The sequence below is a fragment of the Pseudorasbora parva genome, chromosome 6 (assembly GCF_024679245.1).
Source record: "Pseudorasbora parva isolate DD20220531a chromosome 6, ASM2467924v1, whole genome shotgun sequence".
In the NCBI taxonomy this organism is placed as follows: Eukaryota; Metazoa; Chordata; class Actinopteri; order Cypriniformes; family Gobionidae; genus Pseudorasbora; species Pseudorasbora parva.
In genome coordinates this window covers 48,351,007-48,368,267 of record NC_090177.1, presented here as the reverse complement: position 1 = coordinate 48,368,267, position 17,261 = coordinate 48,351,007, and the positions used below count along the sequence as shown (strand labels likewise).

The following is a 17,261-nucleotide window of genomic DNA, read 5'->3' as shown; positions in this document are numbered from 1 at the left end:
GTTTGTGGGAAAAACCACATTCGGCAAACCGGTCGCAGGTTTCGACAACCTCGATGAAAACAAACGCAGTTCAGTTCTCTGAACTCTCCGGGTCACTGGCTGACACAGCAGAAAGAGACAGAAACATAACAAAACTGGTGCAACTTCACCCTTTGGGGCAGTGGGCGGCGCCACAAGCGTCAAGAACCGCACGCTTTTTCCCTCCACGCTATCTGCTTTTAACCAGTGTGTACAGGGGAGAGCGCGAACGCAGTCCCCCACTACCATAAATTATGCAGTCGAGATTCCCACATTTGGGGAATTCGCAGGGGTCAGCACAACCGGAGTGCAATGGCCGAGCCTCGCCCTGGGTGAACCACCTTCCTGATCATGGTGTCTCCCCTGCCAGGTAAGTATGAGTTGCCTGGCCTCCAGGCAGAGGCGCCCTATCCCCCTTCGCCATCCTCAAACACGGTGACCTTCCCCTCCCCCAAGAAAAGGAAGGACGGGGCACCTTCCATTGCTTGACTGCTGCGTGCGTGCGTGCGTGACCTTGATTTGAATCAGGTGTCCCTAATCCATCCAACACAAACCCCTGATTCGACTCATCAGCTCGTTGGTAAAGACTCTCAAATAAGAGGGACATCAAAAAACGTGCTGTGACGGTGATGAGTCAGCCGGCCGGCAACCGACGCTTTTGTTCTTCTTTTTTCCCTATGCTCATATGACCGCAGCTTGCTGCTTTCTCTGTGGCACGGTCATCGTTGCGTCACCTCATCGTCATTCTGTATGCGCTTCCTGGGTATTTCTGTATTCTCTGACAAAATTCCAGTGGTGTTGTTGGTTCTTCTATTAGTCACAACAAGTCGCAGTCCCCAAAAAGGGGAAGCACACCGTTCCTGGAGGCACTGCAATACCAGGTCGATGCGTGGAGTGGACGGAGCAAGCCCCGGTTCTGGCTCCATGTGCCAAAAATCAATTTAATATGCAGTCCCCGGATAGGGGACGTATCAGATATTAAACTGATAAGAACAGATACTACACTTGATCTTAGCCAAAAGGCCGAGAAGCGATGACACAATGACGCAGCGGCAGGGGAGCCTGCAAAGGCGACGCCCATCTGGGAAGCGGTGAGGGGGGGAGGGTTGGCAAAGGCCTTACGTCGTAGAGACCTGAAACTTTGAGGGATGGTACTAGCCACTCGCTCTACAACATCACCAAGGCTGGCCCCCCGATGGGCCCGGCACGAAATGGCTCGTAGCTCCCAAACCGCACGCCGCAGAACCAAGTGTCTTATATCATCGGAATCCTTGGCTCGAGCCGAGCGAGACGCATGCCTCGGATTTGAAGGTTGCGCTGGCGAAATTTTCGGGTATTTGGGATTTTGTGAAAAACCTACTTTTGCACACTAGTCCTAGGTCTTTTGCCCGATCTGGCCCAAACCAGTGCAGAAAGATTCTCTGGAGTCTGACTGTCCGTCCAGATCGGAAAAAAAGTGGGAATTTCGATTCAGCTTGGCGGCGGCAGGCCGAAACCTACGGGCTGGGCGAGGCGGGGTCTGCTAGAACGGCTATAGCTCTTGGACGGAACGAGACAATTTCACCCAAGCCGGTACACCCGTGCACGGGCTCAGTCTGGGGTCAGGCGAGAAAGGACGCGGTGAATGGCCACCTAGTGGCGCTTTAAAATGAAAAAGCAACAACATGAGAGCGGCTATAGGCGAACGTATGTCGCGTGCTTTTTCACAGCACGCGCACGAGACAGTCGTACCATACGACAGAAAACCTCCATCCGAACAACTTTGCCTTTGGGACCACTGCTGTCAATCAACTCGTCCGTTGAATATCAAAGTTTGTGGGAAAAACCACATTCGGCAAACCGGTCGCAGGTTTCGACAACCTCGATGAAAACAAACGCAGTTCAGTTCTCTGAACTCTCCGGGTCACTGGCTGACACAGCAGAAAGAGACAGAAACATAACAAAACTGGTGCAACTTCACCCTTTGGGGCAGTGGGCGGCGCCACAAGCGTCAAGAACCGCACGCTTTTTCCCTCCACGCTATCTGCTTTTAACCAGTGTGTACAGGGGAGAGCGCGAACGCAGTCCCCCACTACCATAAATTATGCAGTCGAGATTCCCACATTTGGGGAATTCGCAGGGGTCAGCACAACCGGAGTGCAATGGCCGAGCCTCGCCCTGGGTGAACCACCTTCCTGATCATGGTGTCTCCCCTGCCAGGTAAGTATGAGTTGCCTGGCCTCCAGGCAGAGGCGCCCTATCCCCCTTCGCCATCCTCAAACACGGTGACCTTCCCCTCCCCCAAGAAAAGGAAGGACGGGGCACCTTCCATTGCTTGACTGCTGCGTGCGTGCGTGCGTGACCTTGATTTGAATCAGGTGTCCCTAATCCATCCAACACAAACCCCTGATTCGACTCATCAGCTCGTTGGTAAAGACTCTCAAATAAGAGGGACATCAAAAAACGTGCTGTGACGGTGATGAGTCAGCCGGCCGGCAACCGACGCTTTTGTTCTTCTTTTTTCCCTATGCTCATATGACCGCAGCTTGCTGCTTTCTCTGTGGCACGGTCATCGTTGCGTCACCTCATCGTCATTCTGTATGCGCTTCCTGCGTATTTCTGTATTCTCTGACAAAATTCCAGTGGTGTTGTTGGTTCTTCTATTAGTCACAACAAGTCGCAGTCCCCAAAAAGGGGAAGCACACCGTTCCTGGAGGCACTGCAATACCAGGTCGATGCGTGGAGTGGACGGAGCAAGCCCCGGTTCCGGCTCCATGTGCCAAAAATCAATTTAATATGCAGTCCCCGGATAGGGGACGTATCAGATATTAAACTGATAAGAACAGATACTACACTTGATCTTAGCCAAAAGGCCGAGAAGCGATGACACAATGACGCAGCGGCAGGGGAGCCTGCAAAGGCGACGCCCATCTGGGAAGCGGTGAGGGGGGGAGGGTTGGCAAAGGCCTTACGTCGTAGAGACCTGAAACTTTGAGGGATGGTACTAGCCACTCGCTCTACAACATCACCAAGGCTGGCCCCCCGATGGGCCCGGCACGAAATGGCTCGTAGCTCCCAAACCGCACGCCGCAGAACCAAGTGTCTTATATCATCGGAATCCTTGGCTCGAGCCGAGCGAGACGCATGCCTCGGATTTGAAGGTTGCGCTGGCGAAATTTTCGGGTATTTGGGATTTTGTGAAAAACCTACTTTTGCACACTAGTCCTAGGTCTTTTGCCCGATCTGGCCCAAACCAGTGCAGAAAGATTCTCTGGAGTCTGACTGTCCGTCCAGATCGGAAAAAAAGTGGGAATTTCGATTCAGCTTGGCGGCGGCAGGCCGAAACCTACGGGCTGGGCGAGGCGGGGTCTGCTAGAACGGCTATAGCTCTTGGACGGAACGAGACAATTTCACCCAAGCCGGTACACCCGTGCACGGGCTCAGTCTGGGGTCAGGCGAGAAAGGACGCGGTGAATGGCCACCTAGTGGCGCTTTAAAATGAAAAAGCAACAACATGAGAGCGGCTATAGGCGAACGTATGTCGCGTGCTTTTTCACAGCACGCGCACGAGACAGTCGTACCATACGACAGAAAACCTCCATCCGAACAACTTTGCCTTTGGGACCACTGCTTGTCAATCAACTCGTCCGTTGAATATCAAAGTTTGTGGGAAAAACCACATTCGGCAAACCGGTCGCAGGTTTCGACAACCTCGATGAAAACAAACGCAGTTCAGTTCTCTGAACTCTCCGGGTCACTGGCTGACACAGCAGAAAGAGACAGAAACATAACAAAACTGGTGCAACTTCACCCTTTGGGGCAGTGGGCGGCGCCACAAGCGTCAAGAACCGCACGCTTTTTCCCTCCACGCTATCTGCTTTTAACCAGTGTGTACAGGGGAGAGCGCGAACGCAGTCCCCCACTACCATAAATTATGCAGTCGAGATTCCCACATTTGGGGAATTCGCAGGGGTCAGCACAACCGGAGTGCAATGGCCGAGCCTCGCCCTGGGTGAACCACCTTCCTGATCATGGTGTCTCCCCTGCCAGGTAAGTATGAGTTGCCTGGCCTCCAGGCAGAGGCGCCCTATCCCCCTTCGCCATCCTCAAACACGGTGACCTTCCCCTCCCCCAAGAAAAGGAAGGACGGGGCACCTTCCATTGCTTGACTGCTGCGTGCGTGCGTGCGTGACCTTGATTTGAATCAGGTGTCCCTAATCCATCCAACACAAACCCCTGATTCGACTCATCAGCTCGTTGGTAAAGACTCTCAAATAAGAGGGACATCAAAAAACGTGCTGTGACGGTGATGAGTCAGCCGGCCGGCAACCGACGCTTTTGTTCTTCTTTTTTCCCTATGCTCATATGACCGCAGCTTGCTGCTTTCTCTGTGGCACGGTCATCGTTGCGTCACCTCATCGTCATTCTGTATGCGCTTCCTGCGTATTTCTGTATTCTCTGACAAAATTCCAGTGGTGTTGCTGGTTCTTCTATTAGTCACAACAAGTCGCAGTCCCCAAAAAGGGGAAGCACACCGTTCCTGGAGGCACTGCAATACCAGGTCGATGCGTGGAGTGGACGGAGCAAGCCCCGGTTCCGGCTCCATGTGCCAAAAATCAATTTAATATGCAGTCCCCGGATAGGGGACGTATCAGATATTAAACTGATAAGAACAGATACTACACTTGATCTTAGCCAAAAGGCCGAGAAGCGATGACACAATGACGCAGCGGCAGGGGAGCCGGCAAAGGCGACGCCCATCTGGGAAGCGGTGAGGGGGGGAGGGTTGGCAAAGGCCTTACGTCGTAGAGACCTGAAACTTTGAGGGATGGTACTAGCCACTCGCTCTACAACATCACCAAGGCTGGCCCCCCGATGGGCCCGGCACGAAATGGCTCGTAGCTCCCAAACCGCACGCCGCAGAACCAAGTGTCTTATATCATCGGAATCCTTGGCTCGAGCCGAGCGAGACGCATGCCTCGGATTCGAAGGTTGCGCTGGCGAAATTTTCGGGTATTTGGGATTTTGTGAAAAACCTACTTTTGCACACTAGTCCTAGGTCTTTTGCCCGATCTGGCCCAAACCAGTGCAGAAAGATTCTCTGGAGTCTGACTGTCCGTCCAGATCGGAAAAAAAGTGGGAATTTCGATTCAGCTTGGCGGCGGCAGGCCGAAACCTACGGGCTGGGCGAGGCGGGGTCTGCTAGAACGGCTATAGCTCTTGGACGGAACGAGACAATTTCACCCAAGCCGGTACACCCGTGCACGGGCTCAGTCTGGGGTCAGGCGAGAAAGGACGCGGTGAATGGCCACCTAGTGGCGCTTTAAAATGAAAAAGCAACAACATGAGAGCGGCTATAGGCGAACGTATGTCGCGTGCTTTTTCACAGCACGCGCACGAGACAGTCGTACCATACGACAGAAAACCTCCATCCGAACAACTTTGCCTTTGGGACCACTGCTTGTCAATCAACTCGTCCGTTGAATATCAAAGTTTGTGGGAAAAACCACATTCGGCAAACCGGTCGCAGGTTTCGACAACCTCGATGAAAACAAACGCAGTTCAGTTCTCTGAACTCTCCGGGTCACTGGCTGACACAGCAGAAAGAGACAGAAACATAACAAAACTGGTGCAACTTCACCCTTTGGGGCAGTGGGCGGCGCCACAAGCGTCAAGAACCGCACGCTTTTTCCCTCCACGCTATCTGCTTTTAACCAGTGTGTACAGGGGAGAGCGCGAACGCAGTCCCCCACTACCATAAATTATGCAGTCGAGATTCCCACATTTGGGGAATTCGCAGGGGTCAGCACAACCGGAGTGCAATGGCCGAGCCTCGCCCTGGGTGAACCACCTTCCTGATCATGGTGTCTCCCCTGCCAGGTAAGTATGAGTTGCCTGGCCTCCAGGCAGAGGCGCCCTATCCCCCTTCGCCATCCTCAAACACGGTGACCTTCCCCTCCCCCAAGAAAAGGAAGGACGGGGCACCTTCCATTGCTTGACTGCTGCGTGCGTGCGTGCGTGACCTTGATTTGAATCAGGTGTCCCTAATCCATCCAACACAAACCCCTGATTCGACTCATCAGCTCGTTGGTAAAGACTCTCAAATAAGAGGGACATCAAAAAACGTGCTGTGACGGTGATGAGTCAGCCGGCCGGCAACCGACGCTTTTGTTCTTCTTTTTTCCCTATGCTCATATGACCGCAGCTTGCTGCTTTCTCTGTGGCACGGTCATCGTTGCGTCACCTCATCGTCATTCTGTATGCGCTTCCTGCGTATTTCTGTATTCTCTGACAAAATTCCAGTGGTGTTGCTGGTTCTTCTATTAGTCACAACAAGTCGCAGTCCCCAAAAAGGGGAAGCACACCGTTCCTGGAGGCACTGCAATACCAGGTCGATGCGTGGAGTGGACGGAGCAAGCCCCGGTTCCGGCTCCATGTGCCAAAAATCAATTTAATATGCAGTCCCCGGATAGGGGACGTATCAGATATTAAACTGATAAGAACAGATACTACACTTGATCTTAGCCAAAAGGCCGAGAAGCGATGACACAATGACGCAGCGGCAGGGGAGCCGGCAAAGGCGACGCCCATCTGGGAAGCGGTGAGGGGGGGAGGGTTGGCAAAGGCCTTACGTCGTAGAGACCTGAAACTTTGAGGGATGGTACTAGCCACTCGCTCTACAACATCACCAAGGCTGGCCCCCCGATGGGCCCGGCACGAAATGGCTCGTAGCTCCCAAACCGCACGCCGCAGAACCAAGTGTCTTATATCATCGGAATCCTTGGCTCGAGCCGAGCGAGACGCATGCCTCGGATTCGAAGGTTGCGCTGGCGAAATTTTCGGGTATTTGGGATTTTGTGAAAAACCTACTTTTGCACACTAGTCCTAGGTCTTTTGCCCGATCTGGCCCAAACCAGTGCAGAAAGATTCTCTGGAGTCTGACTGTCCGTCCAGATCGGAAAAAAAGTGGGAATTTCGATTCAGCTTGGCGGCGGCAGGCCGAAACCTACGGGCTGGGCGAGGCGGGGTCTGCTAGAACGGCTATAGCTCTTGGACGGAACGAGACAATTTCACCCAAGCCGGTACACCCGTGCACGGGCTCAGTCTGGGGTCAGGCGAGAAAGGACGCGGTGAATGGCCACCTAGTGGCGCTTTAAAATGAAAAAGCAACAACATGAGAGCGGCTATAGGCGAACGTATGTCGCGTGCTTTTTCACAGCACGCGCACGAGACAGTCGTACCATACGACAGAAAACCTCCATCCGAACAACTTTGCCTTTGGGACCACTGCTTGTCAATCAACTCGTCCGTTGAATATCAAAGTTTGTGGGAAAAACCACATTCGGCAAACCGGTCGCAGGTTTCGACAACCTCGATGAAAACAAACGCAGTTCAGTTCTCTGAACTCTCCGGGTCACTGGCTGACACAGCAGAAAGAGACAGAAACATAACAAAACTGGTGCAACTTCACCCTTTGGGGCAGTGGGCGGCGCCACAAGCGTCAAGAACCGCACGCTTTTTCCCTCCACGCTATCTGCTTTTAACCAGTGTGTACAGGGGAGAGCGCGAACGCAGTCCCCCACTACCATAAATTATGCAGTCGAGATTCCCACATTTGGGGAATTCGCAGGGGTCAGCACAACCGGAGTGCAATGGCCGAGCCTCGCCCTGGGTGAACCACCTTCCTGATCATGGTGTCTCCCCTGCCAGGTAAGTATGAGTTGCCTGGCCTCCAGGCAGAGGCGCCCTATCCCCCTTCGCCATCCTCAAACACGGTGACCTTCCCCTCCCCCAAGAAAAGGAAGGACGGGGCACCTTCCATTGCTTGACTGCTGCGTGCGTGCGTGCGTGACCTTGATTTGAATCAGGTGTCCCTAATCCATCCAACACAAACCCCTGATTCGACTCATCAGCTCGTTGGTAAAGACTCTCAAATAAGAGGGACATCAAAAAACGTGCTGTGACGGTGATGAGTCAGCCGGCCGGCAACCGACGCTTTTGTTCTTCTTTTTTCCCTATGCTCATATGACCGCAGCTTGCTGCTTTCTCTGTGGCACGGTCATCGTTGCGTCACCTCATCGTCATTCTGTATGCGCTTCCTGCGTATTTCTGTATTCTCTGACAAAATTCCAGTGGTGTTGCTGGTTCTTCTATTAGTCACAACAAGTCGCAGTCCCCAAAAAGGGGAAGCACACCGTTCCTGGAGGCACTGCAATACCAGGTCGATGCGTGGAGTGGACGGAGCAAGCCCCGGTTCCGGCTCCATGTGCCAAAAATCAATTTAATATGCAGTCCCCGGATAGGGGACGTATCAGATATTAAACTGATAAGAACAGATACTACACTTGATCTTAGCCAAAAGGCCGAGAAGCGATGACACAATGACGCAGCGGCAGGGGAGCCGGCAAAGGCGACGCCCATCTGGGAAGCGGTGAGGGGGGGAGGGTTGGCAAAGGCCTTACGTCGTAGAGACCTGAAACTTTGAGGGATGGTACTAGCCACTCGCTCTACAACATCACCAAGGCTGGCCCCCCGATGGGCCCGGCACGAAATGGCTCGTAGCTCCCAAACCGCACGCCGCAGAACCAAGTGTCTTATATCATCGGAATCCTTGGCTCGAGCCGAGCGAGACGCATGCCTCGGATTCGAAGGTTGCGCTGGCGAAATTTTCGGGTATTTGGGATTTTGTGAAAAACCTACTTTTGCACACTAGTCCTAGGTCTTTTGCCCGATCTGGCCCAAACCAGTGCAGAAAGATTCTCTGGAGTCTGACTGTCCGTCCAGATCGGAAAAAAAGTGGGAATTTCGATTCAGCTTGGCGGCGGCAGGCCGAAACCTACGGGCTGGGCGAGGCGGGGTCTGCTAGAACGGCTATAGCTCTTGGACGGAACGAGACAATTTCACCCAAGCCGGTACACCCGTGCACGGGCTCAGTCTGGGGTCAGGCGAGAAAGGACGCGGTGAATGGCCACCTAGTGGCGCTTTAAAATGAAAAAGCAACAACATGAGAGCGGCTATAGGCGAACGTATGTCGCGTGCTTTTTCACAGCACGCGCACGAGACAGTCGTACCATACGACAGAAAACCTCCATCCGAACAACTTTGCCTTTGGGACCACTGCTGTCAATCAACTCGTCCGTTGAATATCAAAGTTTGTGGGAAAAACCACATTCGGCAAACCGGTCGCAGGTTTCGACAACCTAGATGAAAACAAACGCAGTTCAGTTCTCTGAACTCTCCGGGTCACTGGCTGACACAGCAGAAAGAGACAGAAACATAACAAAACTGGTGCAACTTCACCCTTTGGGGCAGTGGGCGGCGCCACAAGCGTCAAGAACCGCACGCTTTTTCCCTCCACGCTATCTGCTTTTAACCAGTGTGTACAGGGGAGAGCGCGAACGCAGTCCCCCACTACCATAAATTATGCAGTCGAGATTCCCACATTTGGGGAATTCGCAGGGGTCAGCACAACCGGAGTGCAATGGCCGAGCCTCGCCCTGGGTGAACCACCTTCCTGATCATGGTGTCTCCCCTGCCAGGTAAGTATGAGTTGCCTGGCCTCCAGGCAGAGGCGCCCTATCCCCCTTCGCCATCCTCAAACACGGTGACCTTCCCCTCCCCCAAGAAAAGGAAGGACGGGGCACCTTCCATTGCTTGACTGCTGCGTGCGTGCGTGCGTGACCTTGATTTGAATCAGGTGTCCCTAATCCATCCAACACAAACCCCTGATTCGACTCATCAGCTCGTTGGTAAAGACTCTCAAATAAGAGGGACATCAAAAAACGTGCTGTGACGGTGATGAGTCAGCCGGCCGGCAACCGACGCTTTTGTTCTTCTTTTTTCCCTATGCTCATATGACCGCAGCTTGCTGCTTTCTCTGTGGCACGGTCATCGTTGCGTCACCTCATCGTCATTCTGTATGCGCTTCCTGCGTATTTCTGTATTCTCTGACAAAATTCCAGTGGTGTTGTTGGTTCTTCTATTAGTCACAACAAGTCGCAGTCCCCAAAAAGGGGAAGCACACCGTTCCTGGAGGCACTGCAATACCAGGTCGATGCGTGGAGTGGACGGAGCAAGCCCCGGTTCCGGCTCCATGTGCCAAAAATCAATTTAATATGCAGTCCCCGGATAGGGGACGTATCAGATATTAAACTGATAAGAACAGATACTACACTTGATCTTAGCCAAAAGGCCGAGAAGCGATGACACAATGACGCAGCGGCAGGGGAGCCTGCAAAGGCGACGCCCATCTGGGAAGCGGTGAGGGGGGGAGGGTTGGCAAAGGCCTTACGTCGTAGAGACCTGAAACTTTGAGGGATGGTACTAGCCACTCGCTCTACAACATCACCAAGGCTGGCCCCCCGATGGGCCCGGCACGAAATGGCTCGTAGCTCCCAAACCGCACGCCGCAGAACCAAGTGTCTTATATCATCGGAATCCTTGGCTCGAGCCGAGCGAGACGCATGCCTCGGATTCGAAGGTTGCGCTGGCGAAATTTTCGGGTATTTGGGATTTTGTGAAAAACCTACTTTTGCACACTAGTCCTAGGTCTTTTGCCCGATCTGGCCCAAACCAGTGCAGAAAGATTCTCTGGAGTCTGACTGTCCGTCCAGATCGGAAAAAAAGTGGGAATTTCGATTCAGCTTGGCGGCGGCAGGCCGAAACCTACGGGCTGGGCGAGGCGGGGTCTGCTAGAACGGCTATAGCTCTTGGACGGAACGAGACAATTTCACCCAAGCCGGTACACCCGTGCACGGGCTCAGTCTGGGGTCAGGCGAGAAAGGACGCGGTGAATGGCCACCTAGTGGCGCTTTAAAATGAAAAAGCAACAACATGAGAGCGGCTATAGGCGAACGTATGTCGCGTGCTTTTTCACAGCACGCGCACGAGACAGTCGTACCATACGACAGAAAACCTCCATCCGAACAACTTTGCCTTTGGGACCACTGCTGTCAATCAACTCGTCCGTTGAATATCAAAGTTTGTGGGAAAAACCACATTCGGCAAACCGGTCGCAGGTTTCGACAACCTCGATGAAAACAAACGCAGTTCAGTTCTCTGAACTCTCCGGGTCACTGGCTGACACAGCAGAAAGAGACAGAAACATAACAAAACTGGTGCAACTTCACCCTTTGGGGCAGTGGGCGGCGCCACAAGCGTCAAGAACCGCACGCTTTTTCCCTCCACGCTATCTGCTTTTAACCAGTGTGTACAGGGGAGAGCGCGAACGCAGTCCCCCACTACCATAAATTATGCAGTCGAGATTCCCACATTTGGGGAATTCGCAGGGGTCAGCACAACCGGAGTGCAATGGCCGAGCCTCGCCCTGGGTGAACCACCTTCCTGATCATGGTGTCTCCCCTGCCAGGTAAGTATGAGTTGCCTGGCCTCCAGGCAGAGGCGCCCTATCCCCCTTCGCCATCCTCAAACACGGTGACCTTCCCCTCCCCCAAGAAAAGGAAGGACGGGGCACCTTCCATTGCTTGACTGCTGCGTGCGTGCGTGCGTGACCTTGATTTGAATCAGGTGTCCCTAATCCATCCAACACAAACCCCTGATTCGACTCATCAGCTCGTTGGTAAAGACTCTCAAATAAGAGGGACATCAAAAAACGTGCTGTGACGGTGATGAGTCAGCCGGCCGGCAACCGACGCTTTTGTTCTTCTTTTTTCCCTATGCTCATATGACCGCAGCTTGCTGCTTTCTCTGTGGCACGGTCATCGTTGCGTCACCTCATCGTCATTCTGTATGCGCTTCCTGCGTATTTCTGTATTCTCTGACAAAATTCCAGTGGTGTTGTTGGTTCTTCTATTAGTCACAACAAGTCGCAGTCCCCAAAAAGGGGAAGCACACCGTTCCTGGAGGCACTGCAATACCAGGTCGATGCGTGGAGTGGACGGAGCAAGCCCCGGTTCCGGCTCCATGTGCCAAAAATCAATTTAATATGCAGTCCCCGGATAGGGGACGTATCAGATATTAAACTGATAAGAACAGATACTACACTTGATCTTAGCCAAAAGGCCGAGAAGCGATGACACAATGACGCAGCGGCAGGGGAGCCTGCAAAGGCGACGCCCATCTGGGAAGCGGTGAGGGGGGGAGGGTTGGCAAAGGCCTTACGTCGTAGAGACCTGAAACTTTGAGGGATGGTACTAGCCACTCGCTCTACAACATCACCAAGGCTGGCCCCCCGATGGGCCCGGCACGAAATGGCTCGTAGCTCCCAAACCGCACGCCGCAGAACCAAGTGTCTTATATCATCGGAATCCTTGGCTCGAGCCGAGCGAGACGCATGCCTCGGATTCGAAGGTTGCGCTGGCGAAATTTTCGGGTATTTGGGATTTTGTGAAAAACCTACTTTTGCACACTAGTCCTAGGTCTTTTGCCCGATCTGGCCCAAACCAGTGCAGAAAGATTCTCTGGAGTCTGACTGTCCGTCCAGATCGGAAAAAAAGTGGGAATTTCGATTCAGCTTGGCGGCGGCAGGCCGAAACCTACGGGCTGGGCGAGGCGGGGTCTGCTAGAACGGCTATAGCTCTTGGACGGAACGAGACAATTTCACCCAAGCCGGTACACCCGTGCACGGGCTCAGTCTGGGGTCAGGCGAGAAAGGACGCGGTGAATGGCCACCTAGTGGCGCTTTAAAATGAAAAAGCAACAACATGAGAGCGGCTATAGGCGAACGTATGTCGCGTGCTTTTTCACAGCACGCGCACGAGACAGTCGTACCATACGACAGAAAACCTCCATCCGAACAACTTTGCCTTTGGGACCACTGCTTGTCAATCAACTCGTCCGTTGAATATCAAAGTTTGTGGGAAAAACCACATTCGGCAAACCGGTCGCAGGTTTCGACAACCTCGATGAAAACAAACGCAGTTCAGTTCTCTGAACTCTCCGGGTCACTGGCTGACACAGCAGAAAGAGACAGAAACATAACAAAACTGGTGCAACTTCACCCTTTGGGGCAGTGGGCGGCGCCACAAGCGTCAAGAACCGCACGCTTTTTCCCTCCACGCTATCTGCTTTTAACCAGTGTGTACAGGGGAGAGCGCGAACGCAGTCCCCCACTACCATAAATTATGCAGTCGAGATTCCCACATTTGGGGAATTCGCAGGGGTCAGCACAACCGGAGTGCAATGGCCGAGCCTCGCCCTGGGTGAACCACCTTCCTGATCATGGTGTCTCCCCTGCCAGGTAAGTATGAGTTGCCTGGCCTCCAGGCAGAGGCGCCCTATCCCCCTTCGCCATCCTCAAACACGGTGACCTTCCCCTCCCCCAAGAAAAGGAAGGACGGGGCACCTTCCATTGCTTGACTGCTGCGTGCGTGCGTGCGTGACCTTGATTTGAATCAGGTGTCCCTAATCCATCCAACACAAACCCCTGATTCGACTCATCAGCTCGTTGGTAAAGACTCTCAAATAAGAGGGACATCAAAAAACGTGCTGTGACGGTGATGAGTCAGCCGGCCGGCAACCGACGCTTTTGTTCTTCTTTTTTCCCTATGCTCATATGACCGCAGCTTGCTGCTTTCTCTGTGGCACGGTCATCGTTGCGTCACCTCATCGTCATTCTGTATGCGCTTCCTGCGTATTTCTGTATTCTCTGACAAAATTCCAGTGGTGTTGCTGGTTCTTCTATTAGTCACAACAAGTCGCAGTCCCCAAAAAGGGGAAGCACACCGTTCCTGGAGGCACTGCAATACCAGGTCGATGCGTGGAGTGGACGGAGCAAGCCCCGGTTCCGGCTCCATGTGCCAAAAATCAATTTAATATGCAGTCCCCGGATAGGGGACGTATCAGATATTAAACTGATAAGAACAGATACTACACTTGATCTTAGCCAAAAGGCCGAGAAGCGATGACACAATGACGCAGCGGCAGGGGAGCCGGCAAAGGCGACGCCCATCTGGGAAGCGGTGAGGGGGGGAGGGTTGGCAAAGGCCTTACGTCGTAGAGACCTGAAACTTTGAGGGATGGTACTAGCCACTCGCTCTACAACATCACCAAGGCTGGCCCCCCGATGGGCCCGGCACGAAATGGCTCGTAGCTCCCAAACCGCACGCCGCAGAACCAAGTGTCTTATATCATCGGAATCCTTGGCTCGAGCCGAGCGAGACGCATGCCTCGGATTCGAAGGTTGCGCTGGCGAAATTTTCGGGTATTTGGGATTTTGTGAAAAACCTACTTTTGCACACTAGTCCTAGGTCTTTTGCCCGATCTGGCCCAAACCAGTGCAGAAAGATTCTCTGGAGTCTGACTGTCCGTCCAGATCGGAAAAAAAGTGGGAATTTCGATTCAGCTTGGCGGCGGCAGGCCGAAACCTACGGGCTGGGCGAGGCGGGGTCTGCTAGAACGGCTATAGCTCTTGGACGGAACGAGACAATTTCACCCAAGCCGGTACACCCGTGCACGGGCTCAGTCTGGGGTCAGGCGAGAAAGGACGCGGTGAATGGCCACCTAGTGGCGCTTTAAAATGAAAAAGCAACAACATGAGAGCGGCTATAGGCGAACGTATGTCGCGTGCTTTTTCACAGCACGCGCACGAGACAGTCGTACCATACGACAGAAAACCTCCATCCGAACAACTTTGCCTTTGGGACCACTGCTTGTCAATCAACTCGTCCGTTGAATATCAAAGTTTGTGGGAAAAACCACATTCGGCAAACCGGTCGCAGGTTTCGACAACCTCGATGAAAACAAACGCAGTTCAGTTCTCTGAACTCTCCGGGTCACTGGCTGACACAGCAGAAAGAGACAGAAACATAACAAAACTGGTGCAACTTCACCCTTTGGGGCAGTGGGCGGCGCCACAAGCGTCAAGAACCGCACGCTTTTTCCCTCCACGCTATCTGCTTTTAACCAGTGTGTACAGGGGAGAGCGCGAACGCAGTCCCCCACTACCATAAATTATGCAGTCGAGATTCCCACATTTGGGGAATTCGCAGGGGTCAGCACAACCGGAGTGCAATGGCCGAGCCTCGCCCTGGGTGAACCACCTTCCTGATCATGGTGTCTCCCCTGCCAGGTAAGTATGAGTTGCCTGGCCTCCAGGCAGAGGCGCCCTATCCCCCTTCGCCATCCTCAAACACGGTGACCTTCCCCTCCCCCAAGAAAAGGAAGGACGGGGCACCTTCCATTGCTTGACTGCTGCGTGCGTGCGTGCGTGACCTTGATTTGAATCAGGTGTCCCTAATCCATCCAACACAAACCCCTGATTCGACTCATCAGCTCGTTGGTAAAGACTCTCAAATAAGAGGGACATCAAAAAACGTGCTGTGACGGTGATGAGTCAGCCGGCCGGCAACCGACGCTTTTGTTCTTCTTTTTTCCCTATGCTCATATGACCGCAGCTTGCTGCTTTCTCTGTGGCACGGTCATCGTTGCGTCACCTCATCGTCATTCTGTATGCGCTTCCTGCGTATTTCTGTATTCTCTGACAAAATTCCAGTGGTGTTGCTGGTTCTTCTATTAGTCACAACAAGTCGCAGTCCCCAAAAAGGGGAAGCACACCGTTCCTGGAGGCACTGCAATACCAGGTCGATGCGTGGAGTGGACGGAGCAAGCCCCGGTTCCGGCTCCATGTGCCAAAAATCAATTTAATATGCAGTCCCCGGATAGGGGACGTATCAGATATTAAACTGATAAGAACAGATACTACACTTGATCTTAGCCAAAAGGCCGAGAAGCGATGACACAATGACGCAGCGGCAGGGGAGCCGGCAAAGGCGACGCCCATCTGGGAAGCGGTGAGGGGGGGAGGGTTGGCAAAGGCCTTACGTCGTAGAGACCTGAAACTTTGAGGGATGGTACTAGCCACTCGCTCTACAACATCACCAAGGCTGGCCCCCCGATGGGCCCGGCACGAAATGGCTCGTAGCTCCCAAACCGCACGCCGCAGAACCAAGTGTCTTATATCATCGGAATCCTTGGCTCGAGCCGAGCGAGACGCATGCCTCGGATTCGAAGGTTGCGCTGGCGAAATTTTCGGGTATTTGGGATTTTGTGAAAAACCTACTTTTGCACACTAGTCCTAGGTCTTTTGCCCGATCTGGCCCAAACCAGTGCAGAAAGATTCTCTGGAGTCTGACTGTCCGTCCAGATCGGAAAAAAAGTGGGAATTTCGATTCAGCTTGGCGGCGGCAGGCCGAAACCTACGGGCTGGGCGAGGCGGGGTCTGCTAGAACGGCTATAGCTCTTGGACGGAACGAGACAATTTCACCCAAGCCGGTACACCCGTGCACGGGCTCAGTCTGGGGTCAGGCGAGAAAGGACGCGGTGAATGGCCACCTAGTGGCGCTTTAAAATGAAAAAGCAACAACATGAGAGCGGCTATAGGCGAACGTATGTCGCGTGCTTTTTCACAGCACGCGCACGAGACAGTCGTACCATACGACAGAAAACCTCCATCCGAACAACTTTGCCTTTGGGACCACTGCTGTCAATCAACTCGTCCGTTGAATATCAAAGTTTGTGGGAAAAACCACATTCGGCAAACCGGTCGCAGGTTTCGACAACCTAGATGAAAACAAACGCAGTTCAGTTCTCTGAACTCTCCGGGTCACTGGCTGACACAGCAGAAAGAGACAGAAACATAACAAAACTGGTGCAACTTCACCCTTTGGGGCAGTGGGCGGCGCCACAAGCGTCAAGAACCGCACGCTTTTTCCCTCCACGCTATCTGCTTTTAACCAGTGTGTACAGGGGAGAGCGCGAACGCAGTCCCCCACTACCATAAATTATGCAGTCGAGATTCCCACATTTGGGGAATTCGCAGGGGTCAGCACAACCGGAGTGCAATGGCCGAGCCTCGCCCTGGGTGAACCACCTTCCTGATCATGGTGTCTCCCCTGCCAGGTAAGTATGAGTTGCCTGGCCTCCAGGCAGAGGCGCCCTATCCCCCTTCGCCATCCTCAAACACGGTGACCTTCCCCTCCCCCAAGAAAAGGAAGGACGGGGCACCTTCCATTGCTTGACTGCTGCGTGCGTGCGTGCGTGACCTTGATTTGAATCAGGTGTCCCTAATCCATCCAACACAAACCCCTGATTCGACTCATCAGCTCGTTGGTAAAGACTCTCAAATAAGAGGGACATCAAAAAACGTGCTGTGACGGTGATGAGTCAGCCGGCCGGCAACCGACGCTTTTGTTCTTCTTTTTTCCCTATGCTCATATGACCGCAGCTTGCTGCTTTCTCTGTGGCACGGTCATCGTTGCGTCACCTCATCGTCATTCTGTATGCGCTTCCTGCGTATTTCTGTATTC

At 53.3% G+C, this 17,261-nt stretch overlaps 19 non-coding genes across 19 annotated transcripts; all 19 read right to left on the bottom strand.

Annotated features, from left to right (window-relative positions):
• Window positions 1-232: 232 nt before the first annotated feature.
• Window positions 233-396, bottom strand: LOC137080445 (U1 spliceosomal RNA). The gene has a single exon (XR_010906297.1). It is a non-coding gene; the product is annotated as a U1 spliceosomal RNA (small nuclear RNA).
• A 466-nt stretch (window positions 397-862) lies between these two features.
• On the bottom strand, window positions 863-1,053 carry LOC137080042 (U2 spliceosomal RNA). The gene has a single exon (XR_010905963.1). It is a non-coding gene; the product is annotated as a U2 spliceosomal RNA (small nuclear RNA).
• A 1,008-nt stretch (window positions 1,054-2,061) lies between these two features.
• Window positions 2,062-2,225, bottom strand: LOC137080444 (U1 spliceosomal RNA). Its single transcript, XR_010906296.1, has one exon. It is a non-coding gene; the product is annotated as a U1 spliceosomal RNA (small nuclear RNA).
• A 466-nt stretch (window positions 2,226-2,691) lies between these two features.
• Window positions 2,692-2,882, bottom strand: LOC137079936 (U2 spliceosomal RNA). Its single transcript, XR_010905863.1, has one exon. It is a non-coding gene; the product is annotated as a U2 spliceosomal RNA (small nuclear RNA).
• A 1,009-nt stretch (window positions 2,883-3,891) lies between these two features.
• LOC137080443 (U1 spliceosomal RNA) lies at window positions 3,892-4,055 on the bottom strand. The gene has a single exon (XR_010906295.1). It is a non-coding gene; the product is annotated as a U1 spliceosomal RNA (small nuclear RNA).
• A 466-nt stretch (window positions 4,056-4,521) lies between these two features.
• LOC137079935 (U2 spliceosomal RNA) lies at window positions 4,522-4,712 on the bottom strand. The gene has a single exon (XR_010905862.1). It is a non-coding gene; the product is annotated as a U2 spliceosomal RNA (small nuclear RNA).
• A 1,009-nt stretch (window positions 4,713-5,721) lies between these two features.
• Window positions 5,722-5,885, bottom strand: LOC137080442 (U1 spliceosomal RNA). Its single transcript, XR_010906294.1, has one exon. It is a non-coding gene; the product is annotated as a U1 spliceosomal RNA (small nuclear RNA).
• A 466-nt stretch (window positions 5,886-6,351) lies between these two features.
• On the bottom strand, window positions 6,352-6,542 carry LOC137079934 (U2 spliceosomal RNA). Its single transcript, XR_010905861.1, has one exon. It is a non-coding gene; the product is annotated as a U2 spliceosomal RNA (small nuclear RNA).
• Window positions 6,543-7,551: 1,009 nt separating this feature from the next.
• Window positions 7,552-7,715, bottom strand: LOC137080441 (U1 spliceosomal RNA). The gene has a single exon (XR_010906293.1). It is a non-coding gene; the product is annotated as a U1 spliceosomal RNA (small nuclear RNA).
• Window positions 7,716-8,181: 466 nt separating this feature from the next.
• On the bottom strand, window positions 8,182-8,372 carry LOC137079933 (U2 spliceosomal RNA). Its single transcript, XR_010905860.1, has one exon. It is a non-coding gene; the product is annotated as a U2 spliceosomal RNA (small nuclear RNA).
• Window positions 8,373-9,380: 1,008 nt separating this feature from the next.
• LOC137080439 (U1 spliceosomal RNA) lies at window positions 9,381-9,544 on the bottom strand. The gene has a single exon (XR_010906291.1). It is a non-coding gene; the product is annotated as a U1 spliceosomal RNA (small nuclear RNA).
• A 466-nt stretch (window positions 9,545-10,010) lies between these two features.
• On the bottom strand, window positions 10,011-10,201 carry LOC137079931 (U2 spliceosomal RNA). The gene has a single exon (XR_010905859.1). It is a non-coding gene; the product is annotated as a U2 spliceosomal RNA (small nuclear RNA).
• A 1,008-nt stretch (window positions 10,202-11,209) lies between these two features.
• On the bottom strand, window positions 11,210-11,373 carry LOC137080438 (U1 spliceosomal RNA). Its single transcript, XR_010906290.1, has one exon. It is a non-coding gene; the product is annotated as a U1 spliceosomal RNA (small nuclear RNA).
• A 466-nt stretch (window positions 11,374-11,839) lies between these two features.
• On the bottom strand, window positions 11,840-12,030 carry LOC137079930 (U2 spliceosomal RNA). Its single transcript, XR_010905858.1, has one exon. It is a non-coding gene; the product is annotated as a U2 spliceosomal RNA (small nuclear RNA).
• A 1,009-nt stretch (window positions 12,031-13,039) lies between these two features.
• On the bottom strand, window positions 13,040-13,203 carry LOC137080437 (U1 spliceosomal RNA). The gene has a single exon (XR_010906289.1). It is a non-coding gene; the product is annotated as a U1 spliceosomal RNA (small nuclear RNA).
• A 466-nt stretch (window positions 13,204-13,669) lies between these two features.
• LOC137079929 (U2 spliceosomal RNA) lies at window positions 13,670-13,860 on the bottom strand. Its single transcript, XR_010905857.1, has one exon. It is a non-coding gene; the product is annotated as a U2 spliceosomal RNA (small nuclear RNA).
• A 1,009-nt stretch (window positions 13,861-14,869) lies between these two features.
• Window positions 14,870-15,033, bottom strand: LOC137080436 (U1 spliceosomal RNA). Its single transcript, XR_010906288.1, has one exon. It is a non-coding gene; the product is annotated as a U1 spliceosomal RNA (small nuclear RNA).
• Window positions 15,034-15,499: 466 nt separating this feature from the next.
• LOC137079928 (U2 spliceosomal RNA) lies at window positions 15,500-15,690 on the bottom strand. The gene has a single exon (XR_010905856.1). It is a non-coding gene; the product is annotated as a U2 spliceosomal RNA (small nuclear RNA).
• A 1,008-nt stretch (window positions 15,691-16,698) lies between these two features.
• LOC137080435 (U1 spliceosomal RNA) lies at window positions 16,699-16,862 on the bottom strand. The gene has a single exon (XR_010906287.1). It is a non-coding gene; the product is annotated as a U1 spliceosomal RNA (small nuclear RNA).
• Between the last annotated feature and the right edge of the window lie 399 nt (window positions 16,863-17,261).